Source organism: Neovison vison, chromosome 12, assembly GCF_020171115.1.
Source record: "Neovison vison isolate M4711 chromosome 12, ASM_NN_V1, whole genome shotgun sequence".
In the NCBI taxonomy this organism is placed as follows: domain Eukaryota; kingdom Metazoa; phylum Chordata; class Mammalia; order Carnivora; family Mustelidae; genus Neogale; species Neogale vison.
Window position 1 is genome coordinate 61,163,766 of NC_058102.1, and position 24,659 is coordinate 61,188,424.

The window sequence follows — 24,659 nt, forward strand, 5'->3', positions numbered from 1 at the left end:
TCCTGGGATGAAGCCCCACATCGGGCTCTCTGCTCAGCAGGGAGCCTGCTTCCCCCACCCCCTTTCTCTCTGCCTGCCTCTCTGTCTACTTGTGATCTCTGTCTGTCAAATAAATAAATAAAATCTTAAAAAAAAACAAAACTAATATAAAATTGAAAGAAAGGAAAAAAAAAAAAACAAGAAAAAGTGAGGATCCTATGATTATATTTTGGTAACAAAAAAATTGACCCAACATATTTTTGGTTGCTAAAACTTTCTCCAATAAAGGAAGCATGCTTCTGGCTGAACATAGTTCTTGGATCAAATTAGACAATTTTATGGGCTGCCACAAAATTTCCACCCATTGCTCATTTTAACAGCAATATACCAAAATACCCACACCTATTTTCTTGTTAGCCTTCTAAATATTCCTTTTTATTTCTGTTTTCTTGAAATATGATTAGATAATAAGAAATATTTTAAAAATCAAAATTTACTACGGTCCTGAGGTTGAGAAAACAAAATTGACATTTTGCTAAACCTGAAAAAAAAGGAACATATTAAATAAAGAAAATAACTTGGTAGTCAAACTCACAGAATGGCTAGAGTAGCATTTTCAAGTGTTCACTTCTGCTTCTGCAAATTGAAACCACTTGTTCCTGTCCCCATCCACTCCTGCATTCAAATGCACAGTAATACGAGCAAAAACACAGCGTAGAAATATGCTCACCTTACCTACTTTTTTCAAAGACATATTTTTGTTTGCATGTTGCTGTTTGGCCCAAATTCTGTTTAGCACGGAGAAGTTAATTCATTGTTAAGTTCTGTGCTTAAATCCTGTATTCATTATGTAAACTCCTTTTTTCCATATAGCCTTCCAGGGTTTGATGAAAAATAGATTCCTAAACAAGCCAAACCTGCCAAACAGGAAGAAAAGCTTTCAGTGGAATCATAATGTTCCCTTGAAATAGAAGTGTTTTAGCTTGTACGAGCGTATTTCTCTCCTGAAAAGAAATGAGATCATGTTTCATTTCAGGAAGATTTATGCTTCAGGTAAGACATTGAAACAAGTAAACTTCCTGTACTTAACAAATACATAGAAGAGTACTTGAATTCAAATATACTGTTGAGGCAAAGTAGCTGCTTAATGATCTTGTAAAACTTAAATGGTAGAGGAGTTTAAAAGCTGAGTAAGTTTGTAAATATTCTCTGATACACTGATTATGCCTTATTATCCCTTTTCTCCCTCTCTCCCTCTTTCCCTCCGTCTCTTCTTCGTGGACCCTGTGGATATCGTATCCTTTATGTCATCTCCTAACTGCTCACTTTTATGTCCCTCAGTCTTGAGCCAATTTCAGTCATGTCTGTTGGTAGATTTTTTCTTTGTGCACATTTTCTTCAGTATCTTGAAGCGGGTGCTAGCAGTCTACAGATTGCATGCTCATGGTGACTCCAAAAGGCTTTTCTTGTTAAAGAAAGGGTGGATATTCTTAACGTATAGGCTTCAAACTGACTGGAGTCCCTGCTGGAGAAAAGCAGTTGTTTTCTTTCTGTTTTGTCACTCCAGGCTGGGCTCCGAACTGGCAGCTCACTGAAGGCCAGCGGGGTGTCCCAATCACCCCCTTACTTGCTGACCTGGCAAACAAATCGATTTCTGGTATTATTTCTGGTATTTCTGGTATTAAAGATAGAAATTATATGCCTTACTTTAAAAAAAAGCAATTATAGTATGTAACGTGTATATAGTGTCAAACTTTTAAAATACTTTATCTAACGTCTTACTGTATATCAGATAACAGCAGAGAGGTTAAAGAACACATGTCACTTACGTTATGAATAACGTCACCCAGGTCATTTGAATCAAGGTTTTCTTGTTCCAGCTCAAGGGCTCTTTCCATGGCATGCTATTCCATACGTGTCTACTTGCCATCTGGGCCACATAGAAAGAAAGTCTGTGGATTGAGCACAGTAAATAGTACCAGGACTGAGCGGGCAAAGAAGATGGCTGCAGCCAGCTTCTATGCAAAAGGATCACGTTAAGCAGATGCGTTTACTGATTCATTCAGTGAACAAGCTCATTTGTTGCTAGTGTCAGCCTCTGGGCCATGATTTCACTTTTTTTTCCTCTCTCAGCTGGGATCATTTTCGCCGTGAGGAAGCCCTTTTCAAGTAAGCAAACAGCACAGTATAATTTTCTAGGAGTTTAGAAAGAAAAAGTGTTATAGTAGTTGTTTCCTGTCTGGAAATATATTGGGTTGGATGTGTAATTAAATTATTAGTTTCTTTTCCAAATTTATGATCCGATAAAATGATACAGAGACAACCATAGCAAAAAATGAATCCTTGTAATTAGGCATAAATCTATTTCTTATCAGCTCTTAGCAATAGTCCTTTAATGATATGATTTGTACATTTTTAAGTTATTAGTTACTTTTCTGTTGGATGGAGTATTTTCAAGAATTGTTTTCTGCTACAAGAATAAGGATGATGTGTATCTTTGAACGTCTAACTTAGCACAAACATGTTTCTTTTCTTGACAACTTTGTTTTATATTTCTAAATATTTTCCTTTTTATTGTGATTTTTTGCTTTTTGAATTATTTAGAAATGTTTTGAAGTTTAGTATTTGTGAGTTGTTTTGTAAATTATCTTCTTTTTATTGGTATTTAATTATATACTGGGGTCAGAAAGAATAGTCTGTATAGTACTAACTTTAGAAGTTAGAAGTCACAGATTAGGGGCGCCTGGGTGGCTCAGTGGGTAAAAGCCTCTGCCTTTGGCCCAGGTCACGATCTCAGGGTCCTGGGATAGAGCCCCGCATTAGGCTCTCTGCTCGGCGGGAGCCTGACTTCTCTCTCTGCCTACTTGTGATCTCTCTTTCCGTTAAATAATAAATAAAATCTTAAAAAAAAATTGCCCATTACCTTCCAACAAAGTAATAAGGCAATAGTCTCCTTTAAAAAAAAAAAAAAAGTCACAGATTATATGGTCAATTTCCATAAGCAACACTTGTCCTTGAAAAGAATGTGTAATTTGCACTAATTGAATGCAATATTCTACATATGTCCATTACAATCAAGCTTGTCATTTTTTTCAACTCTTCTGCATGCCTAATGATATTTTATCTAATTGATCTATAAATCTTGTGAGATTTCTATTTAATCCTTTCATTATGAAAGTGGATTTGTCAGTTTCTCTTGTAGCACTATTACGTGTAATGGCAGGAATTCTGAAGGAACTGCTTTCGGTACATACATATCTCAGATACCTAGAAGGTGAATTCAGTCTTTTAGTTCTTAAGTGCTTCTTTTCTCCTCTAGACATATTTTTTTTTTGCAGATAGATCTGTTTGGGCTGTTTATAACATAATGACACCAGTTTTCTATTGTTACTGTTTGCCTGGGATATGTTTCCCTGTCCTTTTCATTTTAAGCAATCCTTATTCTTGCATAGCTAGTAGGTCTCCATACACCTCTCCATACACCTCAGATGGGCTTTTTTCTTTTTTAATACAATGTCACAAACTAGAGATTTTACAAAATATAGTCAGACTATTTACATTTATGTGCTTCTGATACACACCTTTTCATTTTTACTGCTTTAGAGAAGGCTTGTATTTGAGGATTTTCTCTATTTTCCTGACATCACTGGACCTTCTTCCAAATTGATCAAGGATTGTTGTTGTTGCTACTGCTTTCATTTCTTTCTCTCTCTCTGCTGTAGAAAGATACACCCTCTGTTATCTTAGTGGTTACATCTAAAAATTAAGCATGCATTCCTGAAACATCTACAATTATCCGTATCTGTACTTCTTCCTGGACAATACAAAGAAGTTTTAAAATCTGAATCACCCAACCCTGACTTACATAGACTTGTGGTCTAGTATTTAATTATACCTAGTTTATTTGATCTCCAAATTAACAATTATTATTGTTTGTACAACCAATGATAGTTTAGAATTATCCACATATTTACTATAATTTTACTCACCATTCTTTATGAAAACATGTTTTCATCTTGTTCTACTTCTTGAAAGACAGTCTTGCTGAATATTGATTGACTTACATTCCTCATCTGATTTTTTTTTAAAGATTTTATTTATTTATTTGATAGACAGAGATCACAAGTAGGCAGAGAGGCAGGCAGAGAGAGAGAGAGGAGGAAGCAGGCTCCCTGCTGAGCAGAGAGCCCGATGTGGGACTCAATCCCAGGACTCTGAGATCATGACCTGAGCCGAAGGCAGCGGCTTAACCCACTAAGCCACCCAGGCGCCCCCTCATCTGATTTTTTTCACCATCATTGTTGGCCTCCTCTTTTGTTGTGATATTTTTGCTTAGGTTGCATTCTGATTATTTTCTTATAATTGTGCATCTTTGAATAGGAGTGATTTTTTTCTGAGACAGTTCCTTCTTGAAAGACTGTGTATGAAGGAAGTCAGAAAAATTAGCTATGTGAGCACACAGCCTGGATTCAGATCTATTGTTCAGAACATTTTCTCATCTACTCTACTTTTTGAGTAAACATTCTCCAAGACAGAAAGACATCTACCTGGCTCATATTGAAGGCTGGGACGGAAGGTCAGATGGGCCATGACAAGGTATTTGTCCAGCTAATTTAAACCAGTGTCACCACTTTTGTTCTCCTCTACCTTTTGAGACTAATAGCCTGTCCTCTAAAACCATGCATGGGATGTCTGCATGCTTGATTACTCAGCAACCCAGTTCTTCAATTATTTGGAGAACGCTCTTTCTTAGAGCCTTCATGATGATGTTCCTCACAGTATTGAAATAATTCTATAAGATCGGATTTGTTGTTTATTCATTGTGTGTAGGTGTGTGCATGTGCACATGCCCATACGCTTGCATATACACATGCATGGCTAAGTATTCAAACTTTAAGAAAATGTTTATCCAGAGAAATCAGCAATACGTGTATATTCTGTTATCTTTACTCTGATCAATTATGTTCTGATTGAATCCCCTCAGATGTGCCCTATTTTCTGTTCCCAATGAGCTTTTAATGTATCCAAATCTAAGGAACTAAAAATAATTCCACATACCCATACCTAGTTTCAAATTATCTGAATACATTATTACACACACATACGGGCAGGCACACATGCACACGCACACACTCAAACACATACATCCTCAGAAAAAAACTGCTGTCAGGAGGTTTTTGATCTTTTTTTCAAAACTTACAGTGATTTTATCCAAGAACACTGTATGCTCTTTGATGTAATTCACCATTATTAGCCACCCCCTACTACTACTACTTTATAGCTCATTATTTTCACTTGGTTGGAGTTTCAGAGTTGAAGAAGGGGGAAAAAAACACCTTCTTTTTGTAACATGCATATAACATTCAAAATTACTTTCTTAGCTCATTCTCAGGATTTTCAGCACCGTAAAAGGAAGACCATGGTCTTATCTCTATTCAAGGTCATATCTCCACTGTCTACCGCAGTGACTGGAATAGAATAGGTGTTCAATATACTTTCATTTTATGAATAAGAAGACATAAACACTGACTGCCTCAAAGGGAAGAACTCACACAACACAGGCATAATGTTTTTCCAGTCTTTGAAACAGAACAGATTAGAGGCCTTCCCTATGCCTTTCCAACAACTTACTTTAATTTTCCTTTTTATTAAGGGTTCACATGCTTACCACCACATTTGGTGGTAAAGCAATCCACTTTAGTAGACTGTCATTTCATTTTTTGTGTTAATTTTTGTGAACTCATGTCAATTTCCAGTTACTTTGCCAACCCCATAGCTTTGCTATTTCAAATTATTTTTAAACCTTTAGAGTTATCAAATAGTTTTCTATTGCTAAATATAACAGATGAAGTATACATATACTATTCCTTAAAATCACAAAACCATAAGTAGTGTGCAAAATTTTTAAAAAGACTAAAAATCTTCCTGATATGTATTTTAAAAGTACAGTATTTGGTTTGCTAATCTTTATAGAGTACCATTTAATTATTTTTGTTACCTCATGCTTTAAGTTTATGTTACTACCAATCAACAATTTCTTATAATACTAGTTGTCCAAAAGATGATATCAAAATCACTGACATCGAGAGTGGGTTGTTGAGCTGATCTCTTAAAATATAATAATCCTTTTTTCTAATTGTTAAGAGTTGATTCTAACTCTTCCATTTTCTAGCTGTATAAGCTCTTAAAAACACTTACATGCTCTGTGCCTCAATTTCTTCTAAAATGAAGATATTGATAATGCCTATTCAATGGACCATCATGAAGCTTAAGTTTTGTATTAGGATTAAATGAGTTAAAAACAGGAAGCACTTAGAGTAATGCTTTGCACCTCCTAAGTAATCACTCAACAGATGTTTGCAATGGTTGTAATTATTAAATTTATTTTTTTCCTCCTAAGCAGCAGTTTCCAGAATATATTATGACAGACAGTCTTTCAGAAAATATTAATGAGCGTGGCTAGAAGGGGTATGGCCATGTCTGGGTATTCATTCTTCTGTTAACCGAATATAGAGTTAGACTTAGGTCTAGTCTGAGCTAATCCTTGTACTTCCCTCTCTGCCTACCACTGAACCCTGTGATTAACCCAAAAAATGTGCATATGATCGAAGCCCGTTCAATCTGATTCCTGCTCTAAATTTTCAAACTGATGTCATTTATTATGCAGGAAAAACACATTTCCCAAAAGTCTCTACCCATATTTCCCATTCTGAAGAAAAGGTCCATTTTGCTGTAGAAAATACAGAAGCCAACGTATTTAGAGAAAAAGAACTTCAAGAGAGAGAAAGAGAGGCTTAGTTGTGACAGTGTTCATGTTCTTACTTCACATCATATTCTCTATTGCATTTTCTGCCACTGGTGACCAAGAGGCCAGACCAAAAACGAAAGTGCTCTCAAAAAAGTATCTTGAGTAGAGTAGTTTTAAAATGCTACAAACTATAGCCCTTTCTTGACATTTTACAAGCACAGTAAAATGTCTATGTATTTTTATATTAAAACAAACAAAAACATGCTTACCTTAGTGTAAGTAAGCATTTCTCAAACATATTTGGGCATTTTTCCCGACAACTTCTCATAGCAAATGACAAACTTGTGTTTCACAGCACAATCTAATGTTTCACAATGGTTTGAGAACCACTGATACAGGATTCTCACGATTCCACATTTTAGTCCTTTATTCCCTATAAAACTTACTTTACAATTGTAATCCATATTTAATGGTGTCAACATTTTTTATCCAGGTGATTAACTGTGTCTGCCCAGTTACATCTATTAAGCAACCCAGAATTTCTTTCATATCTAACTTAAACTAAAACTGAAATATGCTAAGGTTGATTCATGCATTTTCTTTTTAGTTTCTTTGATGCATACGTCTATAACTGTTTAGTTAGTACACTGTTTTAATTATTGTGTCTTTAAAATGTGTATTACTTTTCATACACAAGTCCCTACTAGTATTTTTTCCATCCTTTTCTTTACCAAAATTGCCTTATAATCAGCTTATCAGTTTCCCAAATAATGGTATTGAATTAAATATATAAATTCTTCCAAAGTTTATATTTTTTTTAATTTCACATCGTCTCATCTTGAAATATTATGCCTCCACATTTTTAAGTACTTAACACATGCTCCATACATTAGCATATCATTACAAATAATAATAATCTCCTCCTTTCTAATGGTTATACCTTCATTTATCTTATTGCATTGGCTGTATTTCTAAAATAATTGACAGAAAAAATAATTTTCTTATTCTTGATTTGAAGGAGAAATTTCATAGTGTTCCTTCATTAAATAAAATGTGATTGTTAATATGTGCAAATTATTTTTTATCTGCTTAATTATTTTTTTCATTTGTAGTTCACCATTTAAACAATCATAAACATGAGAATATCAAATCCAAAAATTATTTTTCTGCTATGATTTATTGGTGAACTCTTTGTTAAGAGATTCACCCTTGGGCAGATTAAAAAAGAAAAATTATAAAATGTAAACATAAAATTTTCACTAGTAAGTTGTGTTGGTTAGAAATTCCCAGAAGCATCTGTTAATTCACTTTTTAAAAAGTGAACACACACACATACACAGACTCTTATTTGATACACAAATGCCCATATCTATTATAACTTCTTTAGAAGTTGCAGTAAAATGCTCTTGATGCTTTTTGTTCTCTATTGTTTTCTAATATTAGACACCAATATTTACTATCTTATTTAATTTTGTGTGTTGGTGTGTGTATGTCTGTGTGCATATGGTATGTGTATGTTTGAGTAACATATTTGGCAACACTTTTAACTTTACTTTGATGCTTTTTACGTTTCTGTTGCAAAATTTATACAATTGAGAATATATATATATATGTATTTTTTTTTAAGATTTATTTATTTGGCAGAGAGTTCACAAGTAGCAGAGAGGCAGGCAGAGAGAGAAGGGGAAGCAGGCTCCCTGCTGATCAGAGAGCCTGATGCGGGGCTCGATCCCAGGACCCTGAGAGCATGACCTGAGCCAAAGCAGAGGCTTAACCTACTGAGCCACCCAAGAGCCCCGGGAATATATTTTGAATGATTTTTAATACAATTAGTTACTTATATTTACTGTCATTAGAGTCACTCTGTTTTCTGTTCTTAACTCGTATTTTTAATTTCCTATTTCCCCAGTGATTATAATGTAAATGTCATCAAATTTTGATTCTATCATTCTAGAAACTATACATGCCATTTGTCTTCAACTAATAAGACTCTATAATACATAACAATTTTACATATAGGTTAAAAATATATATGAACTTTTCCCCCCGATTTTATTTATTTATTTATTTATTTATTTATTTAGATTGTGAACTGGGGGGCAGGGGCAGTGAGAAAATAAGAGAATCTCAAGCAGACTCCACAGTGAGCACAAAACCCAACATGGGACTTGATCTCATGACTCTGATACCATGACCTGAGCAGAAACCAAGTCAATCGCTCAACCAACTGAGCCACCTTGGCACCCCTGAACTTATTTTTTCTTAATCATCAATAAGAATAAAACAACATAATATAATCCCCTTTCTTCTTATAAAACAGAAAATTTAGCATGCCTTTCAGTTTTAGCTGAAAGGCTATGATTTTCATCTAGTTTATTAATACCAAATAATTTTTGAAGTTATCATATTTTAAATTATGTTTACAGTAATTATTAAGTCTAAAGTCAATATTAACCAATTTTTAAAACTTACTCATAGTTCCCTATTCTTGAATTCTTATTTTGGTTAAAATTTTGTCAACCAATCCACCTTTTCCGTTAGAAGGGTACAAAGATTTCTGAGCACATACCTACATGCAAATATGTTTTAGCTGATCTCACAAAATGGAAAACTGAACATTCAAAACTATGTAACTATATAGCCATTGTTCACTTGTCTTAAAGGTGAAGTCTATGTATAAGCTAAATTTTTCTTTCTTTTTTCTTCCCTCTTCCCACGTCACCTCCTCCTCCCACTTCTCCCCCCCCCCACAGGCTATTCTTTTTTGTTTTAACTCTACCACTATACTTCAATAAAGATAGGTTAAGATTTTTTTTAAAAAGTCCATAGAATGGAGATCGTTTTTTTTTCTTTTTTTTTTATAATTTTTTTATTTTTTATAAACATATATTTTTATCCCCAGGGATACAGGTCTGTGAATCGCCAGATTTACACACTTCACAGCACTCACCAAAGCACATACCCTCCCCAATGTCCATAACCCCACCCCCCTTCTCCCAACCCCCCTCCCCCCAGCAACCCTCAGTTTGTTTTGTGAGATTAAGAGTCATTTATGGTTTGTCTCCCTCCCAATCCCATCTTGTTTCATTTATTCTTCTCCTACCCACTAAGCCCCCATGTTGCATCACCACTTCTTCATATCAGGGAGATATGATAGTTGTCTTTCTCTGCTTGACTTATTTCACTAAGCATGATACGCTCTAGTTCCATCCATGTTGTCGCAAATGGCAAGATTTCATTTCTTTTGATGGCTGCATAGTATTCCATTGTGTATATAATACCACCTCTTCTTTATCCATTCATCTGTTGATGGACATCTAGGTTCTTTCCATAGTTTGGCTATTGTGGACATTGCTGCTATAAACATTCGGGTGCATGTGCCCCTTTGGATCACTACGTTTGTATCTTTAGGGTAAATACCCAGTAGTGCAATTCCTGGGTCATAGGGCAGTTCTATTTTCAACATTTTGAGGAACCTCCATGCTGTTTTCCAGAGTGGTTGCACCAGCTTGCATTCCCACCAACAGTGTAGGAGGGTTCCCCTTTCTCCACATCCTCACCAGCATCTGTCATTTCCTGACTTGTTAATTTTAGCCATTCTGACTGGTGTAAGGTGATATCTCATTGTGGTTTTGATTTGTATTTCCCTGATGCCGAGTGATATGGAGCACTTTTTCATGTGTCTGTTGGCCATCTGGATGTCTTCTTTGCAGAAATGTCTGTTCATGTCCTCTGCCCATTTCTTGATTGGATTGTTTGTTCTTTGGGTGTTGAGTTTGCTAAATTCTTTATAGATTTTGGACACTAGCCCTGATACGTCGTTTGCAAATATCCTCTCCCATTCTGTCATTTGTCTTTTGATTTTGTTAACTGTTTCCTTTGCTGTGCAAAAGATTTTGATCTTGATGAAATCCCAATAGTTCATTTTTGCCCTTGCTTCCCTTGCCTTTGGCGATGTTCCTAGGAAGGTGTTGCTGCAGCTGAGGTCGAAGAGGTTCTCCCACTTCTTTTTAAAGGTAAATACTTAATTTTTGAAATTTAATAAGTTTACATATTTTTTTCTTTTTTTTTTTTCCTGGTTGGGTGTGTATGTGTCATGTACATATGCAGGTTTGATATGCATATTCAGAGCTTTACTCAGCCTACTTTGATTTACTTTTACAATATTTAATGTTACCTTTCTATTCTTTCATTTTATTTTTAGAATTTCAGTATGATGTTAGTTGTGCTTTCTCTGTTGCAATTGCTATAACACTTCCCAATCATTTCTACCATTAGCTCCTTTTCCTTTGTATTCAAATTTCATTTTCTGCTGTGCCAATTCTGCTTTTATTTATTTTTAAACATTTAATTAATTTGTTTACTTGGCAGAGAGAGAAAAATAGAGAGAGCATGGGCTGCGGGGAGAGGCAGAGGGAAAGGGAGACACAGATGCAGGGCGCTATCCTAGGACCCTGAGATCATGACCTGAGCTGAAGGCAGATGCTTAACTGACTGAGCCACCGAGGCACCCCCCCCCAATTCTGCTTTTAATGACTATTTTTAAATGTGTGACTAAATTTTTAGTTTCTTTACATTTCAACAGCTCATTAAGCTCTGTTTTTATTAACATCTCCCTTTTACCCAATTTCTTCTATATTTTTATCCTGTATTTTATTGCTATGTTATCTTATACTTTATTTTTATATCATATTTAATCAAACACATGGTTCTTTAATTTTATTAAAAAAACATATAGTTTGGGGCACCTGGGTGGCTCAATCAGTTAAGCATCTGACATTGGCTCAGGTCATGATCTCAGGGTTCTGAGATGAGCCCTGCATTGGGCTCCCCATTCAGTGGAAAGTCGGCTTATCCCCCTCTCTCCGTTTCTGCTCCTTCCCCTGCTTGTGCTCTCTCTCTCACGTAAATAAATAAAAGCTTTAAAATACATCTATAGCTTAAGTTTTTATAGAATTTATTTAGGTTTACTATCGCATATATTTTTCAAAAGTAATTTTTCCTTTGTGTCTTGATTGTTAAAGTCATCTTACTTCTTACAAAATATTTTCACTTCTCCTGTGTTTTTTGTTTTTTTTTTTTTCTCAATTACTCACCTTTCAGGAATGAAGGTTTTCTCCACTGATGACTCATACCATAATGTCTGTACCTTCTCCTGACTCATTTCATTTTTACTTGGTTGCTGTTAGAACACGTTTCTTAGTTTTTCAGCTAGAGGAACAGTAAATGTGAGCTGACTTTGTTTAATTACTGAACGCTAACAATCAATTTATCTAAATTCTGAACTTCATCTCTCTTGCTTTTGTTATCTGGTTGACGACTTTGAGAAGGTAAACATATTTCTAGGTAATTCTAATCGATATATAGTCCTTTTCCCAAAAATAGTCTACTTTTGCAGTTTTTCATGACACTTTCTCATCTCCCGTTCCCAGATGTAGTAAACCAAATGCTTAGCCACTGTAGACTCCAGATATTTGCAATAATGTAAAATTTAATCTTAGAAAGCATGTAAAACGAGAGTTGATACAGCAGCTCTGGCTACAGATATCTTTTTTTGGGTTAGGAGGAAAGCTGATCAGACTCTAGATCCAAATTAAGCAGTAGCAGGGAAATGAGTCATCTTACCATTTTTCAGGCTGGCAGATTTATTCTCCTTCAGATAACAAAGCAAGTGTTTGCCATTTCTTCCCCCTTGTATTTCAGTTTGATCTACTTTGACTCGTGTATAGTGAAAACTGGGGTGATCAAATGAATAGTTGTCAGTTTTTATGGCTGGTAATGTCATAGTCATACTACGAATATATATTGTTTGGTTTTTAAATTTTTTAAAAAGATATTATTTATCCATTTGAGAGAGAGAGTGGGAGAGAAGAGGGGAGAATGTCAGAAGGAAGAGCAGACTCCCCGTGGAGCTGGAGCCCGAGGCCGGGATCATGACCTGAGCTGAAGGCAGTCCCTTAACCAACTGAGCCACCTAGGCACCCAGGTTTTTAAATTTTTTTAAAATATAGGATTAATTTTTTAAATCACTTACTACCAACCAGGCAGCATTATAAAGAAAACAACTGAACTGATCTTGAAAACCCCAACTTTTTAAATTACCATTATTCTAAGATAAGGAAACTGAACTCATTTACTAAACTCATGGTCTATGAACAAATTTTTATTTTGGTAATTTATAAGCTTCCCAGGATGTTTTAAAATTTTCTGATTCTGCCTTACTGTTTATTTTTTTCATCTAACCTTTACATACTGTTAAATAACATTCAACCAAGTAAATTTTAAAGATCTTATTGGCTTTATTAAACAATTCATTAATCAGTCAGCATCCTATCTAGCAAATAGAGGGCACTCTGAGGAGTTGTACACAATGGAAGGTTTTTATAAAAGGAGGATGGGGCAAGAAAACAAAAGAAAAGGATTGTTTCAAGCAAGGCTGCTTGCCTTGGGGAAAAGGCTAGGGGTCTTATGCAGATTACCTAATCTTCCTTTTGGGGTTGGGGGAAATGGAGGGGGCTCTAAGCAGACTCATTGGTGTGATTGAAAAAATCCTGACTGACAGTTAAGACTGAATTTCTGGAGGAGATTGAAACTGTAATTATATTAAGGATTAAGCCCTGGTTTGGAAACTAGATCTAAGTGACATTATTTGGGGCCTACGGTTTTCTTTTAAATAATACTATTTCACTCAATTCGTATCCTATGTTGGTTTTTAAATGCATTCTTATTGTAGATCCTATGTAGTGAATAGTATTATATATGCCTTTTGGAGGTATATTTTAAGTAGGACACACATATTTTAAAGGAAGGCCTTGTGGTGTATGGGTTGGTACCACTGTATTTATATTATTATGTTTTTCTCCTACACTTTTTTTTTTTTTTTTTTTGAGGTAGAGAAAAGCATGTGTGCATGGGGGAAGGAGTGGTATGGAGGGGCAGTGGGAGAGGGAGAGAATCTTAAGATCTTAAGCAGAATCCACACCCAGCATGGAGCCCCACCTGTGGTTTGATCTCAGGACCCTGAGATCATGACCTGAGTCGAAATCAAGACTTGGACACTTAACTGACTGAGCCACCCAAGTGTCCGCTACACTTGGCTTTTTAAAAATTTCTAGGATCTCTCTCTAAATCATAGTCAAATCAAACTCATAATAGCAATAGCTCAAAGATTCGGCTGGAAAAAAAAAAGATTGAGCTGAAATCTTGATTTTTTTTTTATAAATATATAATATATTTTTATCCCCAGGGGTACAGGTCTGTGAATCGCCAGGTTTACACACTTCACAGCACTCACCAAAGCACATACCCTCTGAAATCTTGATTTCTTAAGAATTCACATTATGTGCTAAAGATTATGTTAATATTAAATCATTAAGTACATACCTCTTTATACCTGTAATATCTTGAGCATTTATTTATTTTTAAAGATTTTTATCTATTTGACAGAGAGAGAGAGAGAGGGACAAGCAGGAGGAGTGGCAGGCAGATGGAGAGGGAGAAGCAGGCTTCCTGCTGAGCAGGGAGCCCAAAGTGGAACTCGATCCCAGGACCCTGGGACCATGACCTGAGCTGAAAGCACATGCTTAAGTGACTGAGCCACTGAGGTGCCCCTATTTTGAATATCTAATTCACCTAGAAATCTGAATGTATTTGGTGAAAATGTGGACATGTTTCTAGCTACTAGAACAGTATTGAATACCATGTGGTATGTGTGTCTCTGCTCCCACTTCTGCATCCAGGCAGATGGTGGTAATGGGGCGTTATTGCTCCCTCAGCTTTGCTCAGCCACACAATTCTTCTCAAACTGTGTCCTGGAAAGCTACTGTCATGTAATGAGTTTTCATTTGTGTGATAAAACTATTTATTGCTTTAGTTTCAGATGCATATTAGAGTTCCCCCAAAAGAAAAATTTGGTATTGGCTTGCTTCTGCTACTTATTTCAGGTATTTACAGAAAAGGTAACCTTTTGCATGTATGGAAAACTTTGCCAAGCTATGTAGTATATTTAACAATCAAGCTTAAACTAGATGGAAATAAATATGATCAATATTTATTTATATAAAATATCAATTTATATATTTATTTTAAAATGCCTAGATTCATGTTTTTTAAAAAGGTAAAATAGATAAAAATTTATATATTGGAGGATAGGGTAGAAAAGCAATTTGTTTTAGTTTCATGAAATTATGTTTAGCCCCTGGAATTGTCTTATTATTGTTTCCCAAGAAAATATTTAAGGGTTAAGTTCCTAGGTCAGATAAAACAAATTAGTCCAAATGATTTTGGATCAGGATACAATGAAATTAAGCTTACTTATATAACTATTTGTGGTTTAACTCTAATTCTAGGCAGTTTGAAATGCCAGAGAACAATCTATTGCTGGTACTTTATAATGTAAATGCATGTTTCATAAATTAATTCCTTTTAAAGAATAGTCTCACATTCTAAAAATGTGACTTGATATGCCTGAAATTGATTACTATAAACATACTAATACATTGTTATTTAAACAATTTCAAGATACTTAAATAGCTAATTTTAAAAACAAGATCAGAATTAACTAGTGCTTTGTACTCTGTGCCCCTTCAATGTAAGAAGAGTGACAGAAACTCCAAGTTGCAAAATATAGAGGGAAGCACTTTTTTCCAGATGAGGGTTAATCTATACAAGATGTGTTGTTGAAGTCTTTCGCCTTCCTTTACTCCCTTTTCCTAAAGGGAAATCTGGCTCTCCCCAGGACCCGCTCCTTTATAGCCCTCCTGTGGAAGCTATTCATTCTCCCATGCCCACTTACCAAGCAATAGGAGTCAAGGTCAAGGTTCATCCACATTGCTTACAGGTCCTTCATTTCTAAAATTCTATTTTTTTTTTTAAGACTTATTTATGGGGCACCTGGGTGGCTCAGTGGGTTGAGGCCCCTGCCTTTGGCTCAGTTCATGATCTCAGGATCCTGGGATTGAGCCCCACATCAGGCTCTCTGCTCAGCGGGGAGCCTGCTTCCCTTCCCCTCTCTCTACCTGCCTCTCTGCCTACTTGTGATCTCTGTCAAATAAATAAAATCTTAAAAAAAAAAAAAAAAGATTTATTTATTTATTTTTATTTATTTATTTTTTTTAGATTTATTTATTTTTGAAGCCTGCACCCCAGACCACTGAGGATCATCCAGGCGTTAGATTTATTTATTTCTGAGAGCGAGAGAGAATGTGGGGATAGGTGGGTAGGGTTAGGGGCAAAGGGAGAGGAAGAGAGGAATGTGCGGCTCCTCACTGAGTGCAGAGCCTGAGGGCCCTTCATGGGGCTCCATCTCCCGACACTGAGATCATGACCTGAGCCAAAACCAAGAGTTGGCGGCTCAACAGACTGTGCCAGCCAGGTGCTCCTCTAACACTTTATTCTTAAACAGTAACAATTCATATGTAAACTCTACTCTTCAGAATCCCATAACATCTTGCTCTATTGCCTACATCCCTCCTACTTACTAACATCCACTGACCTTGTTTCTCCACATCTATTAGGGATTTCTTCATAGCTTAAAATTCTGTATCAGAAAGCACAATATGCTTGGCTGCCTTTTGTGTGTGTGTGTGTGTGTGTGTGTGTGATGCTAGCAACCACCAAGGCTTGATGCCAAGTTTTTATAATTCATAACTTGTTGTAAACTATTGATAACCCAATTTATCATTCTTTCTTCATTTATTAGCTGCAATATTTCAACAAAGAGAAATTTCACCTTAGTTATACAGGAATCATTTCATATTTAAAAAGACAAAACACATGTTTTATGATGTACTTTATTAACCCTGTGTTCTAAAAAGGCAATTAGTTGTATGTGTGTCTGTGTACCATTATGAATGTATGCATTTAAACACATATGGTGTGTTTTCATCCATTTCAGTTATTACACTTTTTGGCCAATGAGAGCTTTTTCAAGTTGGCTCTCATTTCCTGTTGGTGCACACTTATATCCTCTGCTAGCTTCCTTACTAACTACACTAATTGGATCTCTTAAACTCAACTTATACATTATTTTCTCCACATCAGAAATGAACTGGTCCCCCAAGTAGCCCTGCTTTTAATGGGTAGTATTTCAATGTCACAGCCTGGATATTAGTGAGGTTCACTGCTATTTAGATGGGCATTTTTTTCTAGGCCTTTCCAAGGAAGAATGCTATAGATAGGTGGATAGAGATGAGAAAAAGAGAGAATCTTTTTTTTAAACTTCATGAGATCACCCTGACGCTTCCAGTTCTGATCCTATACTAGAGAGAACTCGTTCTCAAGGGCACAGGGGATCCTAGAATATTCATTTGTTTTATCCAGCATTACACACTTTTCGTTCTCTTATTTTTTCTTAAGATATACTCAAAGGAATTGAGCGAATTGCTGCTTCAACTGCTTTATCATGCTTAAATAAAAATTTAACAATACTTAGAAATCAAAACATGCTTGAAACCAGGTCTCAGTGACTTGCTAGAAATTATCTCTGATGCATTGCACCTTCTTTCTTTTTTTTTTTTTTTTACAAGATTTTATTTATTTATTTATTTGAAATGGAAGGGGAGCACAGAGGAAGAAAGGGAGAAGTAGACTTCCCACTGAGCAGAGATCCCAATGTGGGTCTCAATCCCAGGACCCTGAGATCACGACCCAAACTGAAGGCAGATGCTTAACCCACTATGCCACCCAGGCACCCATGTATCACACATTCTAAGCAAAAACATACCCAATATGTAAGTCTTAAATATGTTATTCATGAATTTACTTCTGCTTTTTCTAAGGCAAAATAAGCTTAACAGTATTCTACATAAACTCCCCCAAAACAAAACGGAGCCTGTGTCTATTAAAATTATTCTCATATATATACATACTCATATAGTAGTATAAATTTTTGTCTACAAACTACTTGAAAGAGCTGTGTTTTATCATTTTTGTATTCTAAGTGTTTTGCCCAGTGCCTGAGACACAACAACATACTTAAAAAAGAGGTACTGAATAAATACATGTACAAAGAGTAAATGCAGTTGATCTTTGAACAGCATGGGTTTGAACTGCATGATTATATACAGATCTTTTCAATAAAGAAAATTTTTTCGAGATTTGTGACAATTTGGAAAAATTTACATTTGAACTGTATAGCCTAAACAATGAATAAATAAGAAAAAGATAGGTATATTATGAATGCATAAAATATATGTAGAATGTAGATACAGGTATTTTTATTACTACCATAAAATATACACAAATCTATTATAAAATGTTAAAATTTATCAAAATCTACACACACACTTGCAGACCATACATGGTTCTATTCAGTTGAGAGGAATGTAAACAAATGTAAACATGCAGTATTAAATCATAATTGCTTAAAATAAACTGTAGTACATACTACATTACTGTGATAATTTCATAGCGACTTTCTGTTGTTATTGTGGTAAGCTCAAGTGTTGCAAATATCCACTTACAATGCCACATGATGCTAGTCATTTCCATGTGAGCAATTTCTCTCTCTAGTAAACTGCGTATTGCAGCAAAAAATGGTTTCTTGAGGTTCTCGAGTATTTTTCACTATGGTTAGTATAATATTGTCAGCCTTGAATAACATCATGGGACCCATACAAAGTGTCACTAGCGATGCTGGAAGTTTGCCCAAGAAGCAGAGAAAGGTCCTGACGTTACAAAAAAATGTTGAATTGCTTCATATGTACTGTAGATGGAGGTCTGTAGCTGCAGTTGCCCATCATTTAGAAATAAATGAATCCAGCATAAAAACTATTGTAAATAAAGGAAAAGGAAATTCATGAATCAATGACGGCAGCCATACTAGCAGGCCTAAAAACCTTGCACTTGTGAAATACCTTTTGTATCTCACTGAAAATGCAGCTTTTATGTGGATGCAGGTTTGCTAAAAGAAAGCCATACTTATATGCCTAATATAGGCAACATATACAACTGAGCCTACTATGACTCAAGAAAAAGCAAAGTCATTATATGAGAACTTAAGGCAAAAGAAAGGTGGAGGATCTAAAGCTAGAGAATTTAATGTCAGCAAAGGATGGTTTGATAATGTTAGAAAGACATTTAAAAAAATGTCAGGATAACAAGAGAAGCAGCTTCTGTTGATTAAGAGGGAGCAGTCCCCAGATGGCATTAAGAAAATCACTGAGGAGAAAAGATATCTGCCTGGACTGGCTTTTTTTTTTTTTTAAATCAAATGAGCAAGCAGTCAAGGTTGTTTTATTTTTATTTCATTATTAGCTAAAAAGACTTTCCAATTGGCAAGTGTTTCTTCCAAGAATTGCCCCACTGTGATCTCAAAAGTCCATGTTAACTCATTTCTGGAAACTTCCTTTTCTCAGTTGTTGTATTCCTGAAGAGCCTGGGCCATGAACTCTTAATGCAGATTAAGGTGCCCTATTCTGGGGAAAAAAATACCACAAAGGACGTTTATTAGTAGGGAAGAGAAGCAAGCCCCAGGATTTAAGGCAGGAGGGGCTGGGAGGCCAATACTACTATTTTGTGCAAATGTTGAACTTCCCCTATCTATTAAGCTTCTAACCTGAAGCTTTGAAGAGAAAAGACAAACACCAGTTACCTATCTTTTGCTGGTATGACAAGAAGGGCTGGACAAAAAGAACCCTTTTTTTCTGGATTTGTACCATTGATGTTTTGACCCTGAAGTCAGGAAGTACCTAAAGTTCTACTGATATTGGACAATGCTTCTGGCCACCCAGAACCCCATGAACTCAACACGAAGGGCATCAAAGTGGTCTACTTGCTCCCAAACAAAAAGTCTCTATAATCAGAGAATAAAAAGGACCTTTAAGGCTCATTACACATAGTACATATGGAAAGGATTGTCAACACTATGGAAGAAAACATTAATAGATAGAACAGCATGAAAATCTGGAAGGATTACACCATTAAAGATTCCATTGCTGTTATAGAAAAAGTCATGAAAACCATGATTCCCAAAGCAGTAAATCCCTGCTGGAGAAAACTGTGTCCAGATGTTGTGCAAGAGTTCAGAGGATTTATGATAGAACCAATCAAGGAAATCATAGCTTTGTGGACATGGTTAAAAAAAAAAAAAAAGGTATAGGATGAAGGGTTTTGAGGTATCGATTTTGGAGAAATTCAAAAGCTAAGCAGAGGAATTAAGAGGAGACATCTTGATGGAGATAAGTGCTTCCAAACCAGTGCCATATGATGTGGAAGAAAACATAGAAGCAAAAAAAAAAAAAAAAAAAAAAAAAAAAAATTAACATTAGATAATCTAGCTAATGAAGGGTTCCAATTACTCAAATCTACTTTTGACTTCTTTTATGACATGGGCCCTTCTATAATACATCTGCTGGTAGTAAAGCAAATAATAAAGAAGGATTGTTACTGTATAGAAACATTTTTAGAGACATGAAAAAGCAAAAAAAGTCAGAAATTACTGTGAATTTTTGTAAAATTACACCAAGTATGCCTGAATCTCCTGCCTCTGCTTCCACCTCCTCCACCTGTTCCCTCTGCCATGCCTGAGGTGGCAAAACCAACTCTTCTCCTTCCCCTCCTCCCCTTCCTCCTCAGCTTCTCAATATGAAGATGATGAGGATGAAGACCTTTATGATGATCTACTTCCACTTAATGGATAATATGTAATCATCATGCCATACAGTGAACAAACTTATCTGTTGTGTGTGTCTTTGTGGCAAGACACACTATATAGTTATATGGTTATGGCCACATGTAACTATATGGCAAGACTGTATGAGACCTTTTTGTGTCATTAAGTATTTATTGTGTAGAACATCGTGTATAAGACTTGTATGAAAGTGGTTAGCCTGTCCTTACATAGTCATAGTGTGAGTGATATTTAACATAAAATAATCATGTGTTAGTTTTCTTACCATTTTATAACTTTGCTTAAAAAAAATCACGTTACCATACAATAAGTCTCTCTCGTAATTGGAGAAAGTGGGTATCAGCCTATCATCACAGGTAAATGGTTTTCTAAAAATGTAACAATGGAGGCGCCTGGGTGGCTTAGTCAGTTAAGTGTCTCATTCATTTATTTCGACTCAGGTCATGATCCCATGGGTCATGGGACGTTGGGCTCGGGGCTTAGCATGGAGTCTGTTAGAGATTTTTTCCCTGTGCCCCTCCCCCAATTCCCATGCCTGCATGCACTCTTTCTCCCTTGCTCTCTATCAAGCATATGGATGACTTTTTTAAAGAAGTAACAATGAAAAAAATAACAGTGTTTCCTATACTGTATTATGACTATGAATATAATGTTGTAGGCTATAAAAATTTTATAATGACTCATTCATCAGTGTATAAGCTAGGCTACCATGAAGCAATTGTTTGATTACACTAGGCTATCATAAAGCCATCATATTGCTGCATCTTTGTTATCAATCTTTGAACCTGTAATAAATATGAATTTTTTTCACATTATCTTTTATTTTTGGTGTCTAGTCTTAGTAATATATAAAACACTTAGAGTGTTTTACATTATATAAGAAAATATTGATGTAGTTGTGACAGATAATTCATTTCTTAAACAAATGACCTAAACTTTTTGTATCAATAAATACAGTACAGTATGTGAATGTATTTTTCCCTTCCTTATGATTTTCTTGATAACGATATGTGTTAATCGACCACTTACATTACTGACAAGGCTTCCAGTCAACACTAGGCTATTAGTAGATATTTGGGGGGAATCAAAAGTTACATGGGAATTTCTGACTACAGAAGGGGTCAGTGTCCCTAAACACTGCATTGTTCAAGCATCAGCTGTAGATGAGTTCATTTATTTAAGCCAATATCTTCCCAAAATAAGAATAAATAAGAAATTCAGATTTTTCATTTATAAGAAGCTTAGGCAGTCTAATGAGAAGAGAGGCTTCTACTGGATTAAACGTGTATAAAAAAATGTCAATTGCTCATGTATATAGGTACTTAGTAGAGAATTTTAGAGATTAATATTTTCCCCAAGCACCTCTTGCCTTCACTTAGGTGAAAATAATGTCAGGACTCAAGATAATAATAATAATAATACACTTGCCTCATTATCACCCAATTCCCAATTAGACATAATGTAAACTTTAAATATATATATATACATATATGTATATATATATGTGTATATATATGGTCTTCTCTATGTTAATACAGAAAAATGAGCTGAGAAAGTTCAAATTTATGTCTAGCTAAAATATAAGTGTCTCTGTGCATCTGTATGATATATGTAATTGGTTCGGCAGATGAAGAAAGATGGGAATTTCAGATGATCCTTCCAGCCCAGAGTTTTCTTAGGAACCAGGTTAGCTCCATAGTCTATAGACCTTCCCTCCACTTTACTGACTATACAAATGGTTTAACTTGATTAGACTTTGACATGTCTTATGTAGGCATGATCTTTATCTTCTTTGACATTTATATATATTTAAAAACTGGTAAGTTTTCAATGCCTAAAATTTGCTATTAGATATAAAATCATTTTTCTTCAGTCTTGTAATATATTTCTCTCACTCTCTTTTCGTGTCTCCCCTGCAGACGTACTAATTCAATAGTATAGTCAGGACTTTTTGAACCAAGAACAGACACCTTCAGACATTTTCTTTGTTGCTTTGTAAAACAAACATTTTTTTCCCCCCATTTTGAACACTGGAGCTATTTGGATGATATCTACACCTATGTAGATTTAGAAAATGGAAGCAGCTGGCAAGTGCTCTCCTTTCTCTGATAGGTGCCTAAATTCTGTCTGTACTTCCTCCTGGGGCCAGATGAGTAATTAATGCACAATAAAAAAAATGATCTCTGAAAAGTTGAACTGAATGGAAGGTTACAAGCAACTGCAGTAAAGTAAGTTGTCATTATTAACAAACATCTTTTAAATAACCCATTTGAATTTAGCTGAACATAACAAAGAATAAAGAACTGTTTTTGTTCTGTCTGCTGTACTTTTAGTCTCTGATTTTCTGATCAATTTAGGAAGCAGCTTAAGTTTGCATATTGTATTGATTTTATATTGCTACTGTAACAATTGATTACAAACTTAATGCCTCAAAACAAAATACTTTGTCATACAATTCTGTTGGTCAGAAATACAACATCGGTCTCATTGTGCTAAAATCAAAGTGTTGGAAATGCTGTGTTCCTTTCCAGAGGCTTTTAGGGGAAAATCTGCCTTTTAGGGGAAATTCATTGTCCTTTCTATCTTCTAAAGGCTGTTTGAATTCCTTGGCTTTGGCCCCTTTTCTTCCATGTTCAAAGCCAGCAAAAGCAGGTTGAGTCTCTAAAATCACATCACTCTGCCCACCTCTACTGCCACCTCTTGCATTTTTAAAGATCATTGTGATTATGCCGAGCCCACTCAGGTAATCTCCAGATTTTAAGGTCAGCTGATTAGAAAACCTAATCCCTCTGCAACTTTTAATTCCTCTTTGCCACATAACCTAACATATGCACAGGTTTCATGTAGTAAGACATGGACATATTTGGGAGGGGAGTATTATTCTGCCTATTAAACATTTCTTTCTTTGATTCTGAAGAATCTTACTTAAGTCAGGAATCAACAGCCATGTCTTCTCAATTATGTTGTAATCGCTTTTAATCTGTAGGTACAGTTCTGCCTCAAAGTCAAGGCATATGACTTTCAATTATTTTATTCATTACTTCATAATGCAGAGTGTACACACTTGCCAGCTGGTACTAAATAATGTTTCTATTTGTTTAAAAACTAAGAAATAATTTAGCTTCTAGCTTTTGATGGTAAGGATGGGATTTAAAATTATTAGAAATTCCTTAAAATTGCCAAATTTAATATTGAAAAAGCGAATCTGAAAGAAGTTTTGTTTTTATTACATTTTCAATATAGATAAGAATTTTCATTCTCCTTTATCTCATGATAATGAGATTTTTCAGGGAAGCCTCTAACCCATTTCAAGTTTTAGTACTCTGAGAAATGCTTGAAAAAGTATAGTTATTAATAAAAACTTAAAAGTTTTCAACTCTTTTCAGTAGAGATTCTTTGAATTGAGTTAGTACTGTGTTGCAGTGCCTAAATTCAGGCATCCTCTAGATATGATATTAGTATGCCATGATCACCAAATGTCTCTCTGTAATCCTTGCTTAAAGCAAATCTAAAAACACAAAATTGGAGACCTTGGGTAAGTTAATTCGCCTTTCTGTGTTCCAGTTTTCTCATTTGTTAAGTGACAATAATAATATCAAATGTTGAGATGAGAAATAAATGTGCTAATACATGTAAGCATGTACATGTATATAGAGTAGTAGCACAGAGCTGGTCTCAAAAATAATAAGTATCACTATTATTATTAACAACAACAAATGTTACAGCCTAAAGGAATCTTTAACTTCAGGATCAGACTAGTGATACTTTTAAAGACCTCCTTTAATGGCTCTACAAAATTAAAAAATAATTTTAAAAAGCCCAATCAGTTCTTTGAAGCCACAAAATATTATGTCACTTCATCTTTTTTATGTATAAAGAAAAAAAATCACATTTTTTCACTTTTTGAAATTTTTAATTTATTTTTTTAATAATTTTATTCTTTTTTATCATGAGAAGTATACTCTTTAATCCCTATCCTCTATTTCTTCCAACTCCCCACTAGAGTCCCTTCAGTAACTTTCAGTTTGTTCTCTAAGGCTAAGAATCTGTTTCTTGGTTATCTCTCTCTCTCTCTCTCTCTTTCTATATATATATATATATATATCCCAGTTATTTGTTTTGTTTCTTCCATATAAGAGTGAAATCATGTGGTATTTGTCTTTCTCTGACTGACTTATTTTGCTTAGCATTATGTTCCCTAGGTTTATCCATATTGTTACAAATAGCATTCCTACGTACGTGTGTGTGTGTGTGTGTGTAGATAGATGATAGATAGATAGATAGATATCACCTTTTCTTTAT

At 35.1% G+C, this 24,659-nt stretch overlaps 1 protein-coding gene across 1 annotated transcript in view; it reads left to right on the forward strand.

Moving 5' to 3' along the window:
- Positions 1-987: 987 nt before the first annotated feature.
- The window catches only part of PIK3C2G (phosphatidylinositol-4-phosphate 3-kinase catalytic subunit type 2 gamma), a 364,772-nt gene continuing 341,100 nt past the window's right edge, over positions 988-24,659 (forward strand). The window contains exon 1 of the mRNA XM_044227234.1: positions 988-1,032. The gene's annotated coding sequence lies outside the window, so the exon portion shown is untranslated. The remainder of the gene's footprint in view (positions 1,033-24,659) is intronic.